The sequence below is a fragment of the Plecotus auritus genome (genome assembly GCF_963455305.1).
Source record: "Plecotus auritus genome assembly, chromosome: 4".
NCBI classification, from domain to species: domain Eukaryota; kingdom Metazoa; phylum Chordata; class Mammalia; order Chiroptera; family Vespertilionidae; genus Plecotus; species Plecotus auritus.
Genome location: NC_137775.1, coordinates 64,041,178 through 64,064,050, shown reverse-complemented (window position 1 = coordinate 64,064,050; position 22,873 = coordinate 64,041,178). Strand labels below are relative to the sequence as shown.

The 22,873-nt window shown below is 39.0% G+C and overlaps 1 pseudogene across 1 annotated transcript; it reads right to left on the bottom strand.

Annotated features, from left to right (window-relative positions):
* Positions 1-5,441: 5,441 nt before the first annotated feature.
* LOC308246702 (protein CDV3-like) lies at positions 5,442-7,149 on the bottom strand (annotated as a pseudogene). The gene is made up of 2 exons: positions 6,726-7,149; positions 5,442-5,584 (listed from the first exon to the last, which is right to left on the bottom strand). The product of its transcript is annotated as a protein CDV3-like (transcript).
* Positions 7,150-22,873: the final 15,724 nt, after the last annotated feature.

The following is a 22,873-nucleotide window of genomic DNA, read 5'->3' as shown; positions in this document are numbered from 1 at the left end:
CGGGTAAATAAAGAAACATAAATAAATAAACAAAAGAATCTCACTTATGATCCTGCTTCTCTCCATCAGCCATTTAAAACTCGGCAAACTGTCAGACTCACTGTAAATCCTCACGCTTAAAATGTATATCATGTAAACTTACAGCAAAGTGGTTGTGGAATAGGGAGTGTGGGTAAGAAAATGTTTTGTCTCAATGCTTGTCCTAATACTGTTACTAAAATGGTGGGGAAATACATTACCTCAAAATTTCCTAACATTTCCATATTTGTGTATCAGGGACAATCTGCAGAGAAATGGAAGAGGATGAGATGAAAAATGGTCTGAACTTGCTTAAATTTCATTATCAAACCTGTGATGTATAAGGGAAACGTTAGAAGAGGAAATAAGAAGGCACTTTGCAGTGTGGGAGTTTGAGGTGAAGGGATCCTAAAGTGGCAGATACTTCTGAAGAGACGTGGTTATAGAGTATTTTTCCAGTAAGCAGGCAATAAATTTGCTCATGCTTCTGATTATCTTCATCAATATTTTCTCACTATAGCAATAATTTAGAAATCAGCATGGCTTTATAAGAATTGTGGACAATGTAAATGGTGGTCCTAACTCTTTAATGTGACTAGTCTTTTTTTATTACTTCTCTTGAGCCAGCAGTTTAGGATTGATACAAACCTATAAAACTAGTATCATGGAAGGTGGAGAGAATATTATCAGTACAAATCTGGAGTAGAGGATGGTCATAATCACTTTAAACTGGCAGTTCTTCTAAAGCTAAGGAGAAGTAAAAGACTGAATACTGGCAAGAACCACCTTGCCAGTTAATACTCACATTCTGAATTAACAGCAGATCATTCTACCACTTACAAAGCCCAAAAGAATAACAGCCAGTTTCTGCCAAAGAACTCAAAGATCTTTCTTTTTCCCCAAAAAGAAATGACAAAATCAAATATGGCAAAATATAAACACTTCCAAATACAAATTGGCTCAAAGAATCAAAATTTTAAAATAGGACACAGGAGTTCTTCACAATACCAAAGTATTAATATAATAAGTACTAAAATATTAGAATTACAACAGAGTAAAAACAATCAACATTTCCAACAGAATAACATGACTGAAAATTAACATGTCAACCAGGCTAATAAGCGTAAAGTAACTAGTAACAGAGATATAACTGGGAGAAGGGCAAAAGCATGGAAAGCCCTCTCTAGGGCACAATGTAAAGGTAAAGCCTGAAGCTTAATGGAGAGCAAACAGAATAACTCCTGGAAAGACAGCCCTGGAAAACACAAGGTAATACTAAAGGAAGTTGAAACCCATGGAGACCTGAGAGTAATGATAGGAACAACAAATCCCAAACCCAGCTCTACTCGTGACTAGATCAACTCAAAATCCCAACCCTGAAATCCTAGCAAAGGGTCAGGAGTACCCAAATTCAGGCATAATATTGATTCACTGCATTCTCTACTACACTACTATGCTTAATAATTTAATTCTTAATTATCTACAAAACTCATTCACTAACCATACTGACACTGTATTACTAGTATTGAGAATTACCCTTATTCTTTAATCACAGAATTTCCTATGGATCTGGTGATACAAGAAGCTAGTAGTCCTTCGCACGAATCTGTGCACCAGTAGCTCACCAGTAGCTCCCTGCCACTCTCCAGTAGCTCTCCACCCACTGCCCTGCCCTCCTGTAGCTCCCTCCCCCCTCCCGTCCCCCCTCATAGCTTGCTGCCCTGCCCCCTCCTGTAGCTCTCCGCCACCCGCTTGTAGCTCACTGCCCCACCCTCCTGCTGATCCATGATCCAGTTGTTAAGCAGTCGGTCGGTCGTTATGCTTCACAGCATGTAACGACCATTTGCATATTACATCTTTATTATAATAAATAACATACTGCCATGGTTTGGATAGTTTTTATTATGTTTGAATACATATGATATGTAAGTACAATTAAAAGGCCATTTATTTGGTACCATCTCATCATGTTCTCTTCCTAAGGATGTGAGTTCCACAAATACATGAAGGAAGCAGCAGAGACTGGCTATTCACAAGAAGAGCACAGAAAGAGATAACCAAAGTGACACAGAACCAAATAACATCAACAAATATTTTTTAAAGTTCTCCATCTTTTCCATCCTTAATTTCTGTATTAATCTGCCTTTTAGGCAGGTTGCCAACAGGCAATCCTCTCTCAAAAATATTGCTAAGCCGGAACCAGTTTGGCTCAGTGGATAGAGCGTCGGCCTGCGGACTGAAGGGTCCCGGGTTCGATTCCGGTCAAGGGCATGTACCTTGGTTGCGGGCACATCCTCAGTGGGAGGTGTGCAGGAGGCAGCTGATCGATGTTTCTCTCTCATCGATGTTTCTAACTCTCTATCCCTCTCCCTTCCTCTCTGTGAAATACCAATAAAATATATATAAAAAAATATATATTGCTAAGCTCTAATGTCTGTAAGTGCTGTCTTCAGACTCTCCTATTGCTGCCTGGTATCAATCACATAAAATTATGTAATCTCCTGCTCTGTAGAGAAGCAAGAGGCAAAGTCTTCCTGCCCGGCATTTTCAATCTAATCAAATTCAGTGCCAGGATAGTAGCAGTTACCAATCCCATTTCTGGTATAACAACCAATAAGGAAATCTAAGTTTCTCTCAGAACCCAGATAGCATAGTAAATTCCCCATACCTTCACACATTCTTAAGCAATATTTTTACTCTTTTTCTAATTTTCAAAATACTATACATTATAACCAGAATACAGAGACTTAAATCCAAATGTTGTATTAGCATATGGCAATATCACTTCATTGCATTATAAAATTGATTCTAAATTATAAAATTAAGATAAAAGTTGAGAAATCAGCACAGTGCAGTGATATCAGACAACCTGAGTTAAATTCTGTATTCACCACTCACTGCATGTGTGGCCATGGCATATTTCTTAACACCTCTGTGCTTCATTTTCTTTGTGTGTGAAATGAAAATAAGTACTTTATAGGGTTGCTGCAAGGAGTATATGTGCTAATATGTGTAAAGCCCAATAGTACCTGCCACATAAGTACAATAAATTGTGCTTGTTGTTATTATTACTATCATTATGAATAAAGAGGTTGTTCATGAGCATTTAGGGGGAAAAGGATGATTATCAGTAGTAAAAATATATTCATAATGAATTATCTTTCTTTTATTTTATACAACTACCAATTTGAAAATTTTATAAACCTCGCCCATCTTTCTTCTTTTGAAGCTTCAGCTTTTACTTGTGGAAAACAAGTAAAGGACTTCACTTCCATAATTTAAGAGATTTTTAAAATGGACCTAGCAAAATAAGTATTAATTCAATAATTAAGTCTGAAGTCTTTAACCTTGAAACACCTTGTTTCTTGCTTACTTATAATATATCATACAAGTTATTAAAGCATTCAGACTAGCATGAAAATGCCTTCAGGGAATCCTAGAGCAAAGACCCCTCCAAGAAATCCAAACTCTGAGTAACTATTAAGAACAGACCAGCAGTATTACATTATAATAAATGCCAATTGTCAATAAGAAGAAAAAAATAAAAGGGAGGTGGTGGTATCTAAAGAGTGAAAATATTTTACTTTCTTGTTAGCTTTATATGTTAGATCTTGTCTTTTAACCTTTCCTATAGACTGGCTGTATCCAATGCCAACCTCACATATTCAAAGCACTGATGTCTGAATGGAAAATTGTATATGCTTGTGTTGCGTGTATATGCTTGTGTTTGTGTGTATATGCTTGTGTTTGTGTTTTAAACAAAACCAGTGTTGTTGTTGTTTTGTTTTTGTTTACTCCCACAGAAATATGCTCCAACAACAGGATTGTTTTACTCACCCATTTGCTTCACTCTTGCCAGTAGCAAGTCTGCAACTCCCGCCATTTGGCAAGGATATTTATTACAGAGAAACCCAGACGCTACATCAAGTGGTCACACACCACTTTGAAATATTTCTATTGAACCAAAGATACAAAACCAAAGATACTAGAAAATTATCAGACTATCTCATTAGATGGAAAGAAACCTTTTCAGTAATCCTGAGTATCTCCCTGAAGTCCCCTTTAAGGACTAAAAATTACTGGATAGTTTAAGTTGTAATTATAAAAAACAGAAGTGCTATATTACCTGTCTTTCACCCTTGACTTTCCAAATGAACAACATAAAGACTCACCAGAAGGTTGATAACAGAACTACCCTGGGACAATCACTGTATCTATAGAATGTCCAATAACTTAAAAATTTGGGCACAAGTATATCTGTAATTGTCAAAGATCATGCAAGATCCATGAAACATAAGTGAGTTTTAGGTTGGGGTTCTGCTCACTTTGCTTTTAAGTTATAAGAACAGGTCATTGAATCCCTGGCCTGAGCAGAAACTGCAGTTAACTTTGTTTTGGACCTGATTCGAGGAGACTTTAACAGCACTTGAAGTAGAGCGCCCTGTATCCATTGCCCTTTATATCAAAGGCTATTTGGTTCCACTCCTAGGGATTGGCAATTTTACCAGTCATTTCACAATTCTAATGTATATTTCAAGTCACTTACTTAACCAAGCAATATGCTCTGTCAAAGGACTTCTTCCAAGTCAAAGAAAAAAAAAAAGGTTCTTAATGTGGAACATAGAAAAAGTACTGCCCAAATGACAAATTACTAAAGAAAACAAGATTATTCCTCCCACATCTCCTTCCCACTTGATGGACCCAAGTTTCATTGAATTTGTGGTTACATCAGAATACAACTCAAAAGTATAAATTATAAATCATAGCCCTACACGGAGCATCTGAACACATCAGTTCTTTTGAGAGCGGCATGTTTGAGTCAAATACAGCCACAGCCCACTACAGAGTATTCCTTAAGGGTGGGGCACAGGACAAGTTATTTAAGATCACTGAAATTTTCATTTTTTACAGCAGATCAGAAACCAGATGGCTGACTTTCTGCAGAATTTCTGATAGGAATCCAGGAAAGCTGGTTTCAAGTTAGTTTCACGTCTACTTAATGGCTGTAACCTTCTCATCTAGAAGTTTACATGAAGTCCACAATGAGTGCAACAAATCTGAGGTAGTTAATTTTACAAAGGCTCAGTATCTGAACATAAAAAGATTTTGAAATGACCACTGGCTGCAGTTTTTGTGGGTTTGTTTTTTTGGTGGTTTGTTTGTTTGTTTTGGTTTGGTTTGGTATTGCAGAGTAATTATTATGAAAGATCACTGCTGAATCTAGTGCACACATTTATAACAATGAAAGCCCCTCAATATACATAAAGAGCAGTTGTGGCACCTGAAACTTCCGTAGTGCAACAGGACCGATCACTTAGATCGAAGGGTCTGCATCTGTTGTCGATCCAGCAGAGATCAGATGATGAATGGCTGTTGGTTGTGGTTACCTGAGAAGTGTTAGCAAAGACCATTTCTTAATTGTGTTATGTGTGGCTGCTTTTCTGATTTTCAAGCCCAGCATAATGGTTTTCTAGCTGAAGTTTAAGGGCCTGTTTTATTTAAATACTCATCCCTACCTCTAGTGTTATGTCTTTCTACTTCAAAGCTCTTCTCTATTTCCTTATCCCTAAGGGAAAATAAATGTAATCAGTAAAAATTTCCTGAGGTTGTTCTTAAAATATTCTTCCTTGAGTTGGAAAAAGAAAAAAAGCCACGCCTTAGAACAGTGGTTCTCAACCTTTCTAATGCCGCGACCCTTTAATACAGTTCCTCATGTTGTGGTGACTCCCAACTTTAAAATTATTTTCGTTGCTACTTCATAACTGTAATTTTGCTACTGTTAATGAATCGTAATATAAATATCTGTGTTTTCCGATGGTCTTAGGCTCTACAGCAGCGGTTCTCAACCTGTGGGTCACTACCCACAGGTTGAGAACCGCTAGCAGGGTCGCTAGCAGAAAACACAGATATTTACATTACGATTCATTAACAGTAGCAAAATTACAGTTATGAAGTAGCAATGAAAATAATTTTATGGTTGGGGGTCACCACAACATGTGGAACTGTATTAAAGGGTTGCGGCATTAGAAAGGTTGAGAACCACTGCCTTAGAGGAATCTTGAGGGAGAGGGAGGAGGAGAAAACTAGTATATAAAATCCCTGTTAAAACATTTTTAAGGCTTCAATTGCACAGAAAACATAGAATACTGTAACTGAAGTTCTATGGTCCCATTTTCTGTGGTAGCAAATCTATTGTAGTGTTCAGTACTATTAACTACAAACCTATTTTGGGACCAACTTGAAGACAACTGGAAAGTTAAAAAGCTGTCTAATAACCTGGTGATTATTTCTACTCACTTTTACTGTTAGCAAATAATAAACAATACATCTCTCTTTATGCATAAATAAGGGCAACGATTTTCTCACTCAAGTAAAGTTCTATTTATTATTCAGCGACTACTCCTCACTTTTACTTCAGGGGAGTGGATCAGATAAAGAAGGACGAGTGTGATGAATCATTGCCCCTTATTTTGTAGGACAGGGCAGAGGAACAAGTCCAAGTGGAGATTTAAATTCAAGGCAGCTGTGGTCTCAAAGAGTCAAAAAGGCCTCAAAAGCCAAAAATGTGGGATTTACAAGTAACCCCCCCCCCCAATAAAACACAATTATTTCAACCTGACATTATTTACATATCTTCCTATTTTACTTAATGTTACATATTCATGGCCATAAACAAAATGTGGATGTGCCATATGTGGTCATTTAACTCCACTGCCAAGCATGTAGAAAGTGCCTGTTTGTTTCGGCTTTCTACATGCTTGGCAGTGGAGTTCAGGGATGGGAACTATGTATAGCTGTATATTTCTAGCAGTTCTTGTGGTGTTTTCCTTGTTGTGGTTCCGTGGCTCCAGTAGGCTTATACACACCACTAGTCATTGCTGGTTCTGGGGTTTCTATAACAATTACAGAATTAGGACGTGCTTGTACCCGAGCTGTTTTATTCCAGGGACCTGAAGGTTTTTCTACACCACCACCACCTCCACCTCCACCTTCTTCCCAATTATAACATGGATCTTCTCTTTTTTTACTATCATCTTCTTCCTTTTCACTTATTTGCACTGCCTGAACTCTGAGGCCTCTGTAATCAACCTCTTCTTGCTCAAATTCTTTGCACTCATTTTTATCCACCATCACGGCCATCACCCGGCCGGCTCTGGCACCAGCTCCACTGCCCGCCACGCCCGTGGCGCTCGCTGCCAGTTGCTCTGCTTCTTCTTCTTGTCCCTCTTTGGAAAGAAGTTGTCCAGGCTCTGCTCTTCCACTCCTCCGTCTGGGCCGTGGTCACGCCTCCTCGACCCGGTTTGGGGGGCCCTCAGAGGCACAGCCCGCTGCAGGCTTGGACCGCAAGGTTGATGCTGGCTCTGCGCTCAAGCGCCAGGGGAACCCGGACGCCTCAGCCACCCGAGGTCGCCGAAGCATGTATCACAACTTGGATTTTAATTACATGAACTTCATATGAATTCTTAGAGAAACCTCAGCCATTTAATTAAATTCTGTTTTTTTCCCTTCATGTCTCTAGCCACCAAGTATCTAACAGCCTATCAATACGATGGATGGAGGTTGAGGCAGTAATGAATTTTAGAACCTCCTAAGCACACTCACAAGCAATTCATCACAGAAGAATGAAATAGCCCCAAAAAGCATTCGCATTTGGCGCCTCCTCCACACAATCTTGTTCTTTAACTCCTTCTCCTAAAATAACTGAAGTCCAATGAGAGGTTTACTATCTCTTACCCTTCCACTTCCTTCATTTAAGCAGACTTATTTGGCTCCAGACTCATCAATACAGCAAAAATAATTAATTATCTAAAAGCAAGATTAGATTGTGTCCAATGATATTGTCTCCATCTGTCAAAATTGAAAATTGCAAATCCAATTTACTGACTATCATTTTCCAGTTTGTGCTGATCAAGAGCAGGCTTTGAAATTCAGTAAATGTTCTTGTAAGCAGAGCTGGCTACATAATTGGTGAGGCCTAGCATAAAATGAAAGCACAAAATCCCTTTTTCAAAATGCTGGGGAAAAGTGCTACTGAAATTACTAAAACATAAAGCTTCTCTTTTCTTTCATGATGTTTTATGGTATTTATTTATTTGCTACTTAATGTCCTTCTAAGAAAAATTAAAATTTTTAATTATTAGCATGAGTTTACTATTCATATTTATATTGTAGTAAGTGTTTAAATACAAGGCACTTAAGAGGTATGTGGAATCACCAAAATTACACAATTCATACTTCACAGATCATACATGCATATGTATTTCATTCTTAGCAGAAGAGTGGAAATACTGCATAAAACTAACTGAACTGTTTTTTTTACTTTATTTCTTGGAACCAGCACATTTTACCAACACTGTCTACCTTTGGGTTACTAATAAGTTTGGGAGGATTAGGGAAAAAAGGAATTACCCTTCCCTTTTTATATTATCACTAGAGGCCCAGTGCACGAAATTCATGCATGGGGTGGGGGGTCCCCTCAGCCTGGCCCGCACCCTCTCACAATGCAGGACTGCTGGCTCCTAACCACTCACCTGCCTGCCTGCCTGATCACCCCTAACCATTCTGCCTGCCTGCCTGCCTGATTGCCCCTAACCACTCTGCCTGACTGCCTGATCGCCCCTAACTGCTCGACTGGCTGCCTGCCTGATCACCCCTAACCACTCGCCTACCTGTCTGATCGCCCCTAACCACCTCTGCCTCAGCCCCCGTCGCGGCGGCTTCATCCGGAAGGTGATCTGGAATGACATCTGAAGGTTGTTCGGCTGTCCGGTCTAATTAGCATATTATGCTTTTATTATTATTGATTTCTAGCATAAGTAATTGGCTAACAGAAGGCCTAGAGAGGTTTCCATAGGCGTTTGTGTTTCTTAGAATGCCTTCCTTCCACATTCAAAGCAAATTTTGACTCAGAATAAAGTGTAGCCTTTCAAGCTTTCAGCACCTGAACTTAGTCATACACATAACACTTACCTTTTTGAATCTCACCAAACTCCCATGCATTATGCATTCACCAGAATTCTGTGCTCATGGACACAGTGAGCATTTTATGTGAATGGAGTGGCAAGAAAAGATAGACACATATTAAATGTATCTCCTCTGCTCATGCACTTGCTCCACTGCCGCATTTACATAACACAAAATCAAAGATAAAATTATTAATAATTTCAAGACAGTAACAGGACATTAAACCAAGCAGCCCCTTTGAGCATAGGTCATAAAACTAGCCCTGCTTGTGAGATGGACTAGAACAGAAAAGCTTCATTTTTCTTTAATCAGAGGGAGGAACAGGAACTATGTTTACTAAATATTTACTAAATATTTACTATATGCTAAGAACCAGGTTAAATACTTCACATACAATACCTCATTTAATCATTAAATAACACTTTGGGATAAGTATTCTTATACTGATTTATAAATGGTGAAATTTGGGATTTGCCCAACATCTCTCATCTAAAAGGTGGTGGATTAGAGATTTTAATCCAGGTTTGACTGATCCAAAGCTCATTACATCCCACTACCTCAAGAGCATTTAGTTCATACTTTAAATTACAAAATATTTTAAAATTATTCCTTGAATATCCTATATAATGAAAGCTTAATATGCAAATTGTCCCCTCAGGCGGTCATTGGACCAGAGTTCAAATGCTCCCTATGACATGCGCGTACTACCAGGGAGCGGCGCAAAACATGGCAGGCGTCAGCGATGCAACACTGGCAACGGGCTGCAGTGGAGGTACTGCTGGCCCTGATAAGCCCTGATGAGAGCGTGACTGCAACGGGATGGTGGAGTAGGTGAGCGGGTAGCACCAGGCCAAGGCAGCTATGAGCAGTGGCCCAATCGGCCCGCCCATCACCCCACAGACAGTGACCAGGGAGAAAGGGCAAATAGCAATATTAAAATATTTCTTCTAATTATTTCCCTTTCAATGTGCATGAATCCATGCACCGGGCCACTAGTATAAATATATATGCTAATAAACCAAGTATAAATAAATAAAATAGTATGATTCACAGGCTATTAAAAATCTTATCTAGGGCTTCCAGTTTAATATGACTGATTAAGTACACACATTTACCTCCTCTACCTCCCAAGGCTTCATTAAAATGATAATAATGTGTGTGTTTTTAAGATATAAACTTCCAACTACAAAGAGTAGAAAATGGAAGCTACTGGTGAATAAGCAATTCCAAAAATCAAAAGAAACAAATCACAAAGAAAAAATTCAGTATAAATCCATGTATAAAGCTAAAAAAAACAGGTAAAACTAATCAGTGTTTAGGAATAATACACAGATAATAAAACTATGTTTTAAGCAAATGAATGATTAACACAACCTTCAGTATAGGAGCTACCTGTGATAAGGAGAACACAGGGGTTTCTATGGTGCTGCTTTTTCCTTTCTTACTCAGGGTTGATAGGCACAGGGCTATTATTTTTACTATACATTTATATATACAATTATTAACTTCTTCAAAAGATACTGCAGTTAGACAGTATGTACAAGGAAATATCAGATAAGAAAAACTCTTAGAAATTAAAATTTGATTGCCAAATAAAAATTCAATAGAAAAATTAGAGAATAAATGTAAAGAAATCTCCCAGATTGCAACACATGGAGACTAAAACATGAGAGAAAAGACAAGAGATTCAAAGGATTATTCCAAGACATTTTACATCCAAAGAATTCCAGAAAGAGAGAAAAAAAAGAAAGAAGGAAAAATTATCACCGAAGTGGTAATATATCACTCCCATAAAGATAGAATCCAGTCTTTAAACCCAAAGAACTCATTCTGTGTCCAGGACTTCAAGATGTTTTGGCAAAAATGTCATTATCTCTGAGAATAAAGAAATGGTCCAAAAGCTACCAAGGAGAAAGGACAGCTTATTGGCAAGGGAATGAAAATCACAGATATTAGTCTTCTCAAGAAAACACAGGATGTGGAAAGGCAATGGAGCAAAGTCTTCAAACTTGCAAGGAAAAATAATTTTTATCTCAGATTTCTATAGCCAACCTAATAATCACTCATGAGGAATGAAAGTACTTTCAAATATGCAAGGACCCGAAGTTTACCTTAAATGCACCCTTGCTTAGGATGCACCAGTACTTTAAGAAAATAGGGAAGCATTCTATCAAAACATAAAAGGTCACCTAGGCCTCCAAAATTAGTGATTCCCAACTCAAGATAGCAGTGAAGGGAAATTCCAGAATGGTAGCCATATGACTGTCCCAGACAGAGTCCTAGTAAAGACTGGAGCCAGGAGACAGAGGGTTAGGTTAGAAAGACTCAGAGAAAATATGAGAATTAATAGAATAGATAATATGGTTGCGAGTTTGAAAAAGCTTGAGGCTAGAACAGGGGTGGGCAAACTTTTTGACTCGAGGGCCACAATGGGTTCTTAAACTGGACCGGAGGGCCGGAACAAAAGCATGGATGGAGTGTTTGTGTGAACTAATATAAATTCAAAGTAAACATCATTACATAAAAGGGTATGGTCTTTTGTTTTTATTTCAATAGTTTTATTCATTTCAAACATTTTAACAAGAAGAATGTAAACACTATTATAATTTGAAACTTCAAAAAATGGAGGAATCATAGCACAATAACATACCTTATATTGAAGATGGCAAAGGCAAAATAAAATTGCCTAACAAAGGAAAAGTACAAAAGCCTTTCAAATTAAACTTAAATATAATAAAATAATTTAAAACTAAAACAAATAGGAAAGAACAAAATGTGTAAACAGTAAATGAAACATTTTCTTTAGTGCAACTTCCAAATTATGCCCGGGACGTAGATGTAGATGGCAATGTAGACTGGGTTGAAAGGTTTTTGGTCTTTAAAACATCAACTTCAGTGGGAACAGTGTTGTTGGTCTCCTTTTTAGCTAATGCTCTGATACTGTGCTCTCCAGGGGCGTGTCTCCCTACATCACCACGATAACGTGTCTACGCATTCCCAGGGTGATGTTGGGGGACGCGTCCGCGGGCATTACAAGGAGCCTCTGGAAGATTGAGAGGTTGTTCCTTCTACTGAATGGGCGGATATAAATCCGCCCACTCAGAAGAAGGAGTTGCGGCCGTGTTTCCCGACGTTGCCATGTTAACACTGCTGCTGGTGAAGGAGCGGAGGGGAGAGCAAGAGAACCCTCCGCTCTTTCGGCTCCTCGGGCCGGATAGAACAGCCGAACGGGCTGGATCCAGCCCGCGGGCCGTAGTTTGCCCACGGCTGGGCTAGAAGAAAGGCATTGGTGATGTGTAAAAAGGAGAATCTATTTGAACTCGACACAGAGAACATTCTCCATTAAGTGGCACAGTGGTAATAACTTGTATCCTACAGACAAGGAAAGTCACTGGCATGTTACTTTGCTCTGCAGTGACCAATAGGCATGTGTGCTTATATCAGCTGTGGCCCTCTAGGAAGCTTTGATCAAGGCAGAGTTAGAAATTCAAGAAATTTATTGGGTGAGGATGCCTGTGTAAGATAAAGGGGAGAGGGAGTAGGAACAGGCCATAAAAGCTTTCAATGCTCAATGTATATCTGACATCTGCAAAAGGAAAGGAAGAAGGAAGGAGGCTTGGGTAGGAAGAACCACTCTAAAATATCTCTCAGCCAGCCCAACAGGGAGCTATAAAGCCAAAAATTGCCCTTTGCATGAGTCTTATGTTGAGCAGCAATGGCTAGCACCTAGAACCCACCATACTCAATCATTGGCTAGATTTGCCCAGAGACAGTCAGGGAGAGCATGTTCTCTGCTTGAATACTTTGATGGACCTCAAAGGTGCTAAAGCTGACTGCACTTCTTGCTGCAGAAGCTCTCTTAAAAAGAGACTTGATTCTATTTTGTTTGTTAGCTCATTTTGTTCATTAGATTCTACATATTTGTGAAATCATACCATATTTGTCTTTCCCTTACTGGCTTATTTCACTTAGCATAATACTCTCCAGATCCATCAACGCTTTTGCAAAAGTAAAATTTTCTTCTTTTTCACACCAGAGTAGCATTTCATTGTACAAATACACTGAGTGACCAGATTATTATGATCTCTGAACGCATAATAATCTGGCCACTCAGTGTATATCCTATATAATAAAAGGCTAATATGCAAACTGTCCCCTCGACCAGGAGTTCGACCAGCAGGCAGGCCGGCCAACTGCCCATGTCCCCTTCCCCTGGCCAGGCTGGCCAGACCCCACCCATGCACAAATTCATGCACCAGGCCTCTATTATATATATATACACACACTGAGTGGCCAGATTATTATTCGTTCAGAGATCATAATAATCTGGCCACTCAGTGTATACCACAGCTTTCTTATCCACTCATCTACTGATGGGCACTTGGGCTGCTTCCAGATCTTGGCTATGAAACCTATATAATTTTGTTAACCAATGTTATCCCAATAAATTAAATAAAAATTTAAGAGAGGGAAAGAGAGAGACCTGAGTGGCATAGCACACTACTGCCAATATATGTAATGCACTCACCCAGACCTCAAAGGACACCACCTCAAGCTTTTATCCAATTACTCTATTACATCAAAATCCTTTTTTTTTTTCAGTGATATGCACTCCTTTAAATCAGGTCCAGATGTGATTTAGTCATTTTTGCCTCCTCCACCTACCAAAAAAAGGGCAGCTGTCTTACCCAATATACCCAATGGTAGAAGAGTACAAGATAACTGCAATAAAAACTATCCCGTTAACTAATATCTGCAGTTATATGGAATACACTTTCCGTGGAAAAACTGCATTCAGGTTGCTCATATAGCTTATTTTTTCTAATTGACACTTGAATAAGATGGTCATGGTGCTGGGGGCCTTTTGGCATCATCAAGGATAACTGCCACTGGTCTCCCTTGTGTCCTTGATTTCTTGTTCCTCCCATGGGAGCGGTTATATTCTGCATCAAGCTTTAGGAGAGAAAACAAAGGCAGGTTCAGGGGCAAAATAATTCATGATAATGAATAAACTAGATTGAAAGCCTTATGTATAGTAATTATGGACCTTTATAATTATTTAATACTAGATGCCCGGTGCACGAAATTCATGCAACGGGGGGATGTGTCCCTCAGCCCAGCCTGTACCCTCTCCAATCTGGGACCCCTCGAGGTATGTCCAACTGCCCGTTTAGGCCCAATCCAGGTAGGATCGGGTCTAAACAGGTAGTCGGACATCCCTCTCACAATCCAGGACTGCTGGCTCCCAACTGCTCACCTGGCTGCCTTCCTGATTGCCCCTAACCGCTTCTGCCTGCCAGCCTGATCACCCCCTAACCACTCCCCTGCCAGCCTGATTGATGCCTAACTCTCCCCTGCCTTCCTGATTGCCCCTAACTGCCTTCCCCTTCAGGCCTGGTCACCCCTAACTGCCCTCCCCTGCAGGCCTGGTCCCCCCCAAACTGCTCTCCCCTGCAGGCCTGGGTCCCCCCCGCAACTGCCCTTCCCTGCAGGCCCAGTCGCCCCAACTTCCCTCCTCTGCCGGCCTGGTCACCCCTAACTGCCATTCCCTGCAGCCTTGATCGCCCCCAACTACCCTCCCTTGCAGGCCTGGTCTCTCCCAACTGCCCTCCCCTGCTGGCCTGATCACCCACAACTGCCCTCCCTTGCAGGCCTGGTCCCTCCCAACTGCCCTCCCCTGCTGGCCATCTTGTGGTGGCCATCTTGTGTCCACATGGGGGCAGCCATCTTGTGTGTTGGAGTGATGGTCAATTTGCATATTACTCTTTTATTAGATAGGATAGGGCACATTTTTATGAGATAAAACATATAATGTGTATACTTAAATTAAAAATTAATCTTAAATTTGAAAAAAAACATATGGGTCCATATTGTGAAAATTCCCAGGGCTCATACGTGTATCCATTAACCAATCTAGAAGACTTCAGTTCTGCTATCCACCTGTCTATTTTCCTCACAGGCCTCTGCTTTTGCCCTCTGGGGGTTTCTTTCTTGTCCATTATCCTCTGTGGACACAACTGAAATGAAGTTGCACAGCTTTCACAACTTACTTTCCACCAATGTAGGTTTGCAGATTTGCAAGTTGCTTTTGAGGTAAAAAATAAATAAATAAAATCATAGGCTTTTGTAGGCTTGGCACGTGGATTATTTGGCAATAATATTCCCTCAAAAACTTACTAGGCTTATAGTCTTTTAGTTTTTAAGGGAAAAGCACAAAGATTTCTTCAACAGATCATTCCAAGGCTTGAGGACGGACATTTTAGTCACTACCTCTCTACTCTGCCTACAACACTCTCTGGCAGTTACTGGAAGCCAACTGAGACTTGGATAGTAGGGCAACACTCTTAATTGCATCTTTGCAGCTAGACTGACAGGGGTGCTTGAAAAGATTTGGGGCCTTATTCTTATCTTTTGCTAAAACTGACAGTTCTATAATTGCTTGAATTTGGATTATAAAATTAATTGACTTTTTTAGCCCTTTAAGGGCCCAAATTACCAAAACTACAGTCTTCTGAGATTGCCTCAGACACTGAATCCCTCATCAGAGTCATATTTCCTTCCATTTCTGCTTGCAAACTAACTGAATCTAGCCTGAGCCTCCTCTGTTGTAGGACTCTTTAAACCAGGTATGAGGCAACCAACAGACATTGAATTTTCCCATCATTTCTCCTGGAGTTATTGGCTCATTTGGTCCATAATCTGCCTGTCCAGGTATATTTGCCACTGTTTTGCCATACCATAAAAAAAAAAAGTAACTCCCTTTACATTCTGTAATGTCTGTATACTTGTAATTATCAAACAAATGCATCTAAGTTTCTGTTATGTGCTGTTCTCTACTTTCACATACCAAATTTTATATTTGTTATGGTATAGGTTCAGCTGCATGAAACAGAAATCTGAGTTAACATATTTTTTAAAAGATAGAAGATAATTTTTCTCACTCATACAGCAGCAGGATAAAAGAAGGAGGAATAAGCAGCACAGCCCCTTCGTTTAAGGACAAGTCTTTGAAAGTATCTATCATATATCATTTTCCCTCACAACCCCAGGCTAGAACATACTACATGACCAGAGTTTAGTGAAATGAAAGCTAGGGAATAAATGGCCATGTACACCACTAAGAAATCCCAGGGTTCTCCTATTGTAGAGAGAGAGAGAGAAGAGAACTCAAAGACAACCAGTCTCCTCTGCCACTCTTCCCCAAGTCTTGCCCCTACTCAATGGCTAATGTCCAGACTAATTCTCCTAAGACAGAATTTACTTCACAAGACTGATGATAAATCCTTACTGACTGTGCTGTAATCCATGCTCTGATTTTCAAGGCTCCTTAATTATACTTCTTTCAAAGCCAAGCTCAAATCTGGTATTAAAAAAAAAACTCAGGCTGTTCCAGACTGATCTCTCCACTCTTTGCACTCTCAACAATGCAGTTTAGCATTTGGCTATTCTCTAATTTTTAGTGTGTATATGTTTTGTCCATAAAAAATGATGCTATGCTCATTACAAGAAAGCTCCATGATTTAACATTCCCTATTTTTGCCCCACAACATATATTAAACTGTTAATAACATAGAGAGCACCAAACAAATCATGGATGGATCAAAATCCTGTCATTAAACACACAAGAATTATAAGAAAAGTAACTTAAAAGCACAACAAATAAACTTTATTTTCTCTGATGCCATGGTCTGGTAAATGAATTGTTTCGATTCCTCTTATGAATAATTTTCCGAGAGTTTACAAAAACATCTTTTCTCTTTAAAACATGTTTCTTCTTATTAGAGTACTATAAAATATTAAAGTATTATAAAAGTAGCAAAATAGTACAAACTATAAATAGGGAAATAAAATTATCTATAATCCCTACAAGAATAGATTATACCTATTAATATTTTAGTATATAATCTTCAGTGAAATATGATTTCAAACACATTTCAATGAGAATTACATGCACAGCGTTTGAATTGTTAGACAACTATTATCTTAAATAGACTTAATGATCTTCCTTATTTGTATCTAACGACTTCATCAAGTCTGCTGACATTCTTCTCTCTGTACTACTTTCATCATGGCATGTATTTTAAGTTTATTTTACACTTTCAGGGCTTACTATAAACATATGCTTGGCTTTCAGAGGTATGGTGACATATCACACCATCTACAGCAGGGGTGGGCAAATTTTTTGACTCGAGGGCCACAATGGGTTCTTAAACTGGACCGGAGGGCCGGAACAAAAGCATGGATGGAGTGTTTGTGTGAACTAATATAAATTCAAAGTAAAGGAGTGGAGGGGAGAGCAAGAGAACCCTCCGCTCTTTCGGCTCCGCGGGCCGGATAGAACAGCCGAACGGGCCGGATCCGGCCAGCGGGCCGTAGTTTGCCCACAGCTGATCTACAGTCACAAAACAAAGCATATGGTATTTTTATGTGTTTCATTTTTTTATTCTATGTGTTATAAACATTGTTTTTAAGAAAAAAGGGATACCTACACTATAAACTTATATTTGTACAGTGGCCCAGTGCATGAAATTCGTGCATGGGGGGGGGGGTCCCTCAGCCCAGCTTGCACCCTTTCCAATCGGGACCCCTTGGTTCACCCAGATTTGGTTCTGATTGGCCAGTTTCTATGCCAGTCAGCATCAAAAGCTCCGCCTCCTAGGCAGCCATTGGCTCCTCACACTTCACCCAGAATTGGTTCTGATTGGTCAGTTTCCATGCCAATCAGCATCTCCAGGCCTGATCAGAGAGGAGGAGCAGATCAGCAGCCCCTGCGGAGGCCCAGAGAGAAACAGGCGCGGCTGCTGGCGAAGCCCAGAGAGAAAGAGAGAGGCAACAGCTGATCAATAGCTGCCACGGAGGCTGTGGATCAGACCCTGACTTTCTCTTCGGGCCTCTCTCCGGGCCTGATCCGCAGCCCCCTCACCAGTCAGTGCTGGGTCGCTGTGCCTGCACTGACTGCAGGACTGACTTCTGGTGTTTGATCGAGCCTTTGGTTGGTTGATACAGACCCTGGGTTTTTATATATTAGAATATGCTTCAATATATTTTATGGTCTTCACAATTCTTGGCAAGAGACAACAAGATATACTCTCTCAAATTTAAAATATAATTTCCCAAGGATACAGTCTCCCTTTATAATGTTAATCATTAAATTATACTGACCTCTTCTTATCTATCTATATCACAGAATGATGACAAAAATGGCAAAATAAGTTGAAAAAAATTCAAACTCTTGGAAAGAATAGCATTATATCAAGGTGAAGTACTATTTTATTTACAAATTCAACATTTATTTTGAAATAGAAATCACCCTACCATTATATTGTATATATACATATATTTCTCAAATCATTATTTTCCATATCAATAAAAATCAAGTCATTGATTGATTTTCTTTTCTCTGTATGGGGCTCCAAAATCCAAAGTATTTCATTACAATGATCACTATATTGAAAAATAATACATCCCAGTGAGAATGAATGACCACCTTCTTGTTTAAAAGAGGGGAAATTACAGACATGAATATTATTCATTAAAACGTAGAAAGGAATCCACTTTCAATAGTCAACAGAATTGCAAAAATAAACATTAGATATGACATAAAATCAGGAGGAGGTACTATCCTAATAAATAGCTCCATTCCTTTATTTTTGACTTATCAAACTGTTATTGCTAACTTAATATTTTTCATATTGGCATTTGGCAGTTTTAGAAAACCAGAGAAAGAATTGACTCCTAAACAAAAGTGATTAATAAATTCAGATAATATGCACATGGATGGTTATTTTATTACTCACTAATTATCAAGTTCTTTAAAATTGTCATAATAAAAAGTTACTTTATCCCAAGGTTTCAATCACTTCCATTTCACCAGCTAGTAGCCCTTTGTTAGCCAGAATTAGGACCAGCAACGCAATTTTATCACTCATATCTTTTAAAAATGACTTGTCAGAATAGTGTCTGGTTTTAACTGCATAAGCCAACTAATAGATGTCCAGATAAGAAAAAGCCCTGCCTTCATTTATCTCTTAGCTCAGTGCAATTTCTGTGATCTATTTCAAGAATACATCACATTCATTCATTTGTCTTTAATACTCTCCAACAATATCATTAATGTCCATTCCCCAAAAGGATTTCCTGGGTACATCTGCTTGCAGTTTCTTAAATTTCTATAGAAAATATATCATTTTCATGGATATTATATATCTTCTTGCCTAATTATATGGCATTTTTTGATAGTCATATTGATGAAAAAGAAGGGCAAACAGAGATTTTATCAACTGAGTTAAATTGGCCACTCAAGCCATGGCTCTTGTTGCTCAGTGGTTAGAATGTTGGCCTATGCATTGAAGAGTCATGGGTTCAATTGCCTGTCAAGGGCACATACCTGAGTTGCAGGTTCCATCCCTAGCCTGGCCTGGACATGTTCAACTGATATGTCTCTCTCACATCAGTGTCTCTCTCTCTCTCTCTTCCTCTCTCTCTCGCCCCTTCCTCCTCCTCCCCCTCCCCCTCCTCCCTCCCTCACTTCCAGTCTCTCTAAAAAAAAGAAAATCAATGGCAAAAATATCTTTAGATGAGGATTAACAAATAATCTATAATAATAAAAGCATAATATGCTAATTAGACCAGACGACCTTCAGGACAAAGCCAGGGCTGCGAGGGAAGCCCAGGTCCTGGGTGCCAGAGGGAAGCCAGTGCCGGCAGCCGGGGGAAGGAAGGCCTACTATTGCACAAATTTCATGCATCGGGCCTCTAATAATAATAATAATAAATAAATTGGCCACTCAAAGAATACCCTACACCTCAGATTAATCTTGAAACTAATTTTAAATGATAGCTAATATTTACAGAGCACTAGTACTATATCTGTAGAGAAAATCTACCTGTTTTTCAAAGAACTGATGCCATGCAATGCAAAGAATATCACCTACAAGACTGTTAATAAGGCACACACAGCACAGTCAGTCAGTCTCTCCATATGATCTTCCCTTGACCAGAATGCAATAGAAAACAATATAAAGAGGAAGAAATTTGAACTCACCTTTCTACTCTGCCTATCTCAGGCTGCTAGAAACACACATGTCAATGTTCTGAGCCACTCATGAAACTTAGCTGCAGTGTTAAGGCTGGCCTGTAGACTTTTACAAAATAAACATCCCATAATTTTTCTAGGCCTTAACATCGAAAAGTCCTATATGTTCAAAAAGGAAAAACCCTCTTCTCCTTTGCATCATCTATGCCTACTTCCTAAGCCTCTGGGCCCTGTCGTCATCTTTTGAGGCCCCAGTTGGTCCAAAACACTGCTAAAGCCACAGACTGTATCGATCAAGATTAAGCTACAACAGCTGTACACTCTTAGGGTGAGATTCTATTACTGTTGCTGTGGTCAGAGTTTAATGAGACACCCCCCAACCCCTTTCACCTGCTGCCATCACCTTGCTGTGGTCTGCATTACAGGCCCCTATACTTGCTGAATCCTTTATATTCACCAAAGATGAAACTCCTTGCTTTTGATTTAGATAAGGACTGAGAAGTGTTTACTTAAGGCAAGGTTGGCCCATATTAAAATGACCATATATATATATATAGTCATTATATATATTGTTGTTTTTTTAAAGCCACTCACCAATGGACAAAAGCTTCCATAAGCTGCACTACATCAGGATGTTAGCTGCACCTATCAGGAGTGAAAGATGAGACTTCACAATTGAAGCTATCGACATTAAAAGGATCACAAATAAATATTATGAGCAAGTTCATGTCAATAGATAAGAAAAGTGAGATGAAACTTGATGAAAATCCTTTAAAAAAACAACAGCATACCAAAATTGTCACAAGAAGAACAGAATCCAAATAACCCCCCAAAATAATTGAATTTGTAATTAATTCTAAAGAAAACTTTAGTCCAGAATTGCTTCACTGTTTAACTATATCAAACATTTAGGGAAGAAGTAATACCAATATTATACAATCTCTTTCAGATAACCTAGAGACATAACACTTCCCAACTCATTTTATAAGGTTGGCATAATCCTAAATCCAAAACTGGACAAGAACAATATATGGGGAAAAATACAGATCAAAACTCTTAAGAACATAGACATAAAAATCCTTAACATGCCTTGGCCAGTGTGGCTCAGTTGGCTGGGTGTCATTCTATGCACCAAAAGATTGCTGGTTCAATTCCCGGTCAGGACACATGCCCTTTGTGGGGGGGTGCAGGAGGTACCAGGAGGGTCACTGGATCTTATAGTAAGATTATATTTAGCTTTGTAAAGAATTGCCAAGTTGTCTTCCATAGAGGCTGTGTCACTTTACCTTTCCACTAGCAATGAGTGAGATTTTCTATTACCTCACATCCTCACCAGTTTTTGGTATTGTCATTATTTTAGAGGAATCTTTTTTTTTTAAATTACAACTAACAAGTGAATTTAGCAAGATTGTTGGATTCAAGGTCAGCATACAAAAACAAATTGTATTTATATATACCAGCAACAAACATTTAGAAAATGTTTTAAAATTCTGTTGACAATAGCTGAAAAATAGTTAAGAATAAATCTAATGAAAGATGTGTAACACCTCTATATTAAAAACTAAAAAACATTTCCTGAGAGAATTTAGGGAAAACCTAAGTAAAGAGATATATGCCATATTCTTAGATCAGAAAACTCAACATTAGTAAAATATCAATACTCTCCTAAATTGATCTATATACCCAATTCAATACAAATCAAAATCCCAGGAGAACTTTTTAAAGAAATTAATAAAATCATTCTAAAATCTATATGTAAATTCAAAAAAATCTAGAATAGCCAAAAAAGTTTTTTATTATTTTTTATCTATTGATTTTAGAGAGAGGAAGGGAAAGAGAGAGAAAGAGAGAGAGGGAGAGAGAAACATTGATTTGTTGTTCCACTTACTTATTCATTCAATGGTTGATTCTTGTATGTACCCTGAGCAGGGATTGAACCTGTAACCTTGGGCTATCGAGAGGACACTCTAACAAACTGAGCTACCAGTCCAGGGCCAAAACTACTTTGAAAAACACAAAGTTGGGAGATTTTAAACTTTGATTTCAAGGTTTACTATAAAGCCATGGTAGTCATTAAAATGTAATCTTGATCTAAGGATAGACACATAAATCAATAGAACAGATAGAGTTCAACCATAAACCCAACTTTATCTTATGGAATAACTGTTGATATGTGGTCCGTCATTGACCAAAATGGCATTATGTAGGGCATGACTGTATTGGCTTTAGCTGCTAAGGTCAATATTGGTTCATTAACTGTGACAAATGTGCCATAGTAATGTAAGATGTTAATAATGAGGAACACTTGGTATAGGTTATATGGAGACTACATGGTATCCTCTTGATTTTTCTGTAAAACTTAAACTACTCCTTTAAAAAGACAATTGTTACACAGCTGTACTCATTTTACTTGGTGGTGAAAGAAATCACAAAAGAAAATATTAAGAGATTTGACTAATACAGGAAACAAGGTTGCATAGAACACAAGAGAAATGGAATGAAAATATACATAACAGGAAAAATACATTGACAAAAAATATCATTTTGTTTTAAAATTATGAGTTGTTTTAAAATTATTATGAGATTAGAGGCCCAGTACATGAAATTCTTGTCCGGGGTGGGGGTTGAGGGGGTCCCTTAGCTAGGCCTGCACACTCTCACAATCCAGAACCCCAGGGGGATGTCAGACTGCCGGTTTAGGCCTGATCCCTGGGACTGCTGGCTCCTAACCACTAGCCTGCCTGCTTGCTCCTAACCGCTTACCTGCCTGCCTGCCTTTCTGGTTGCCCCTAACCGCTCTGCCTGCCTGCCTGATTGCCCCTAACCACTCTGCCTGCCTGCCTGCCTGATCGCCCT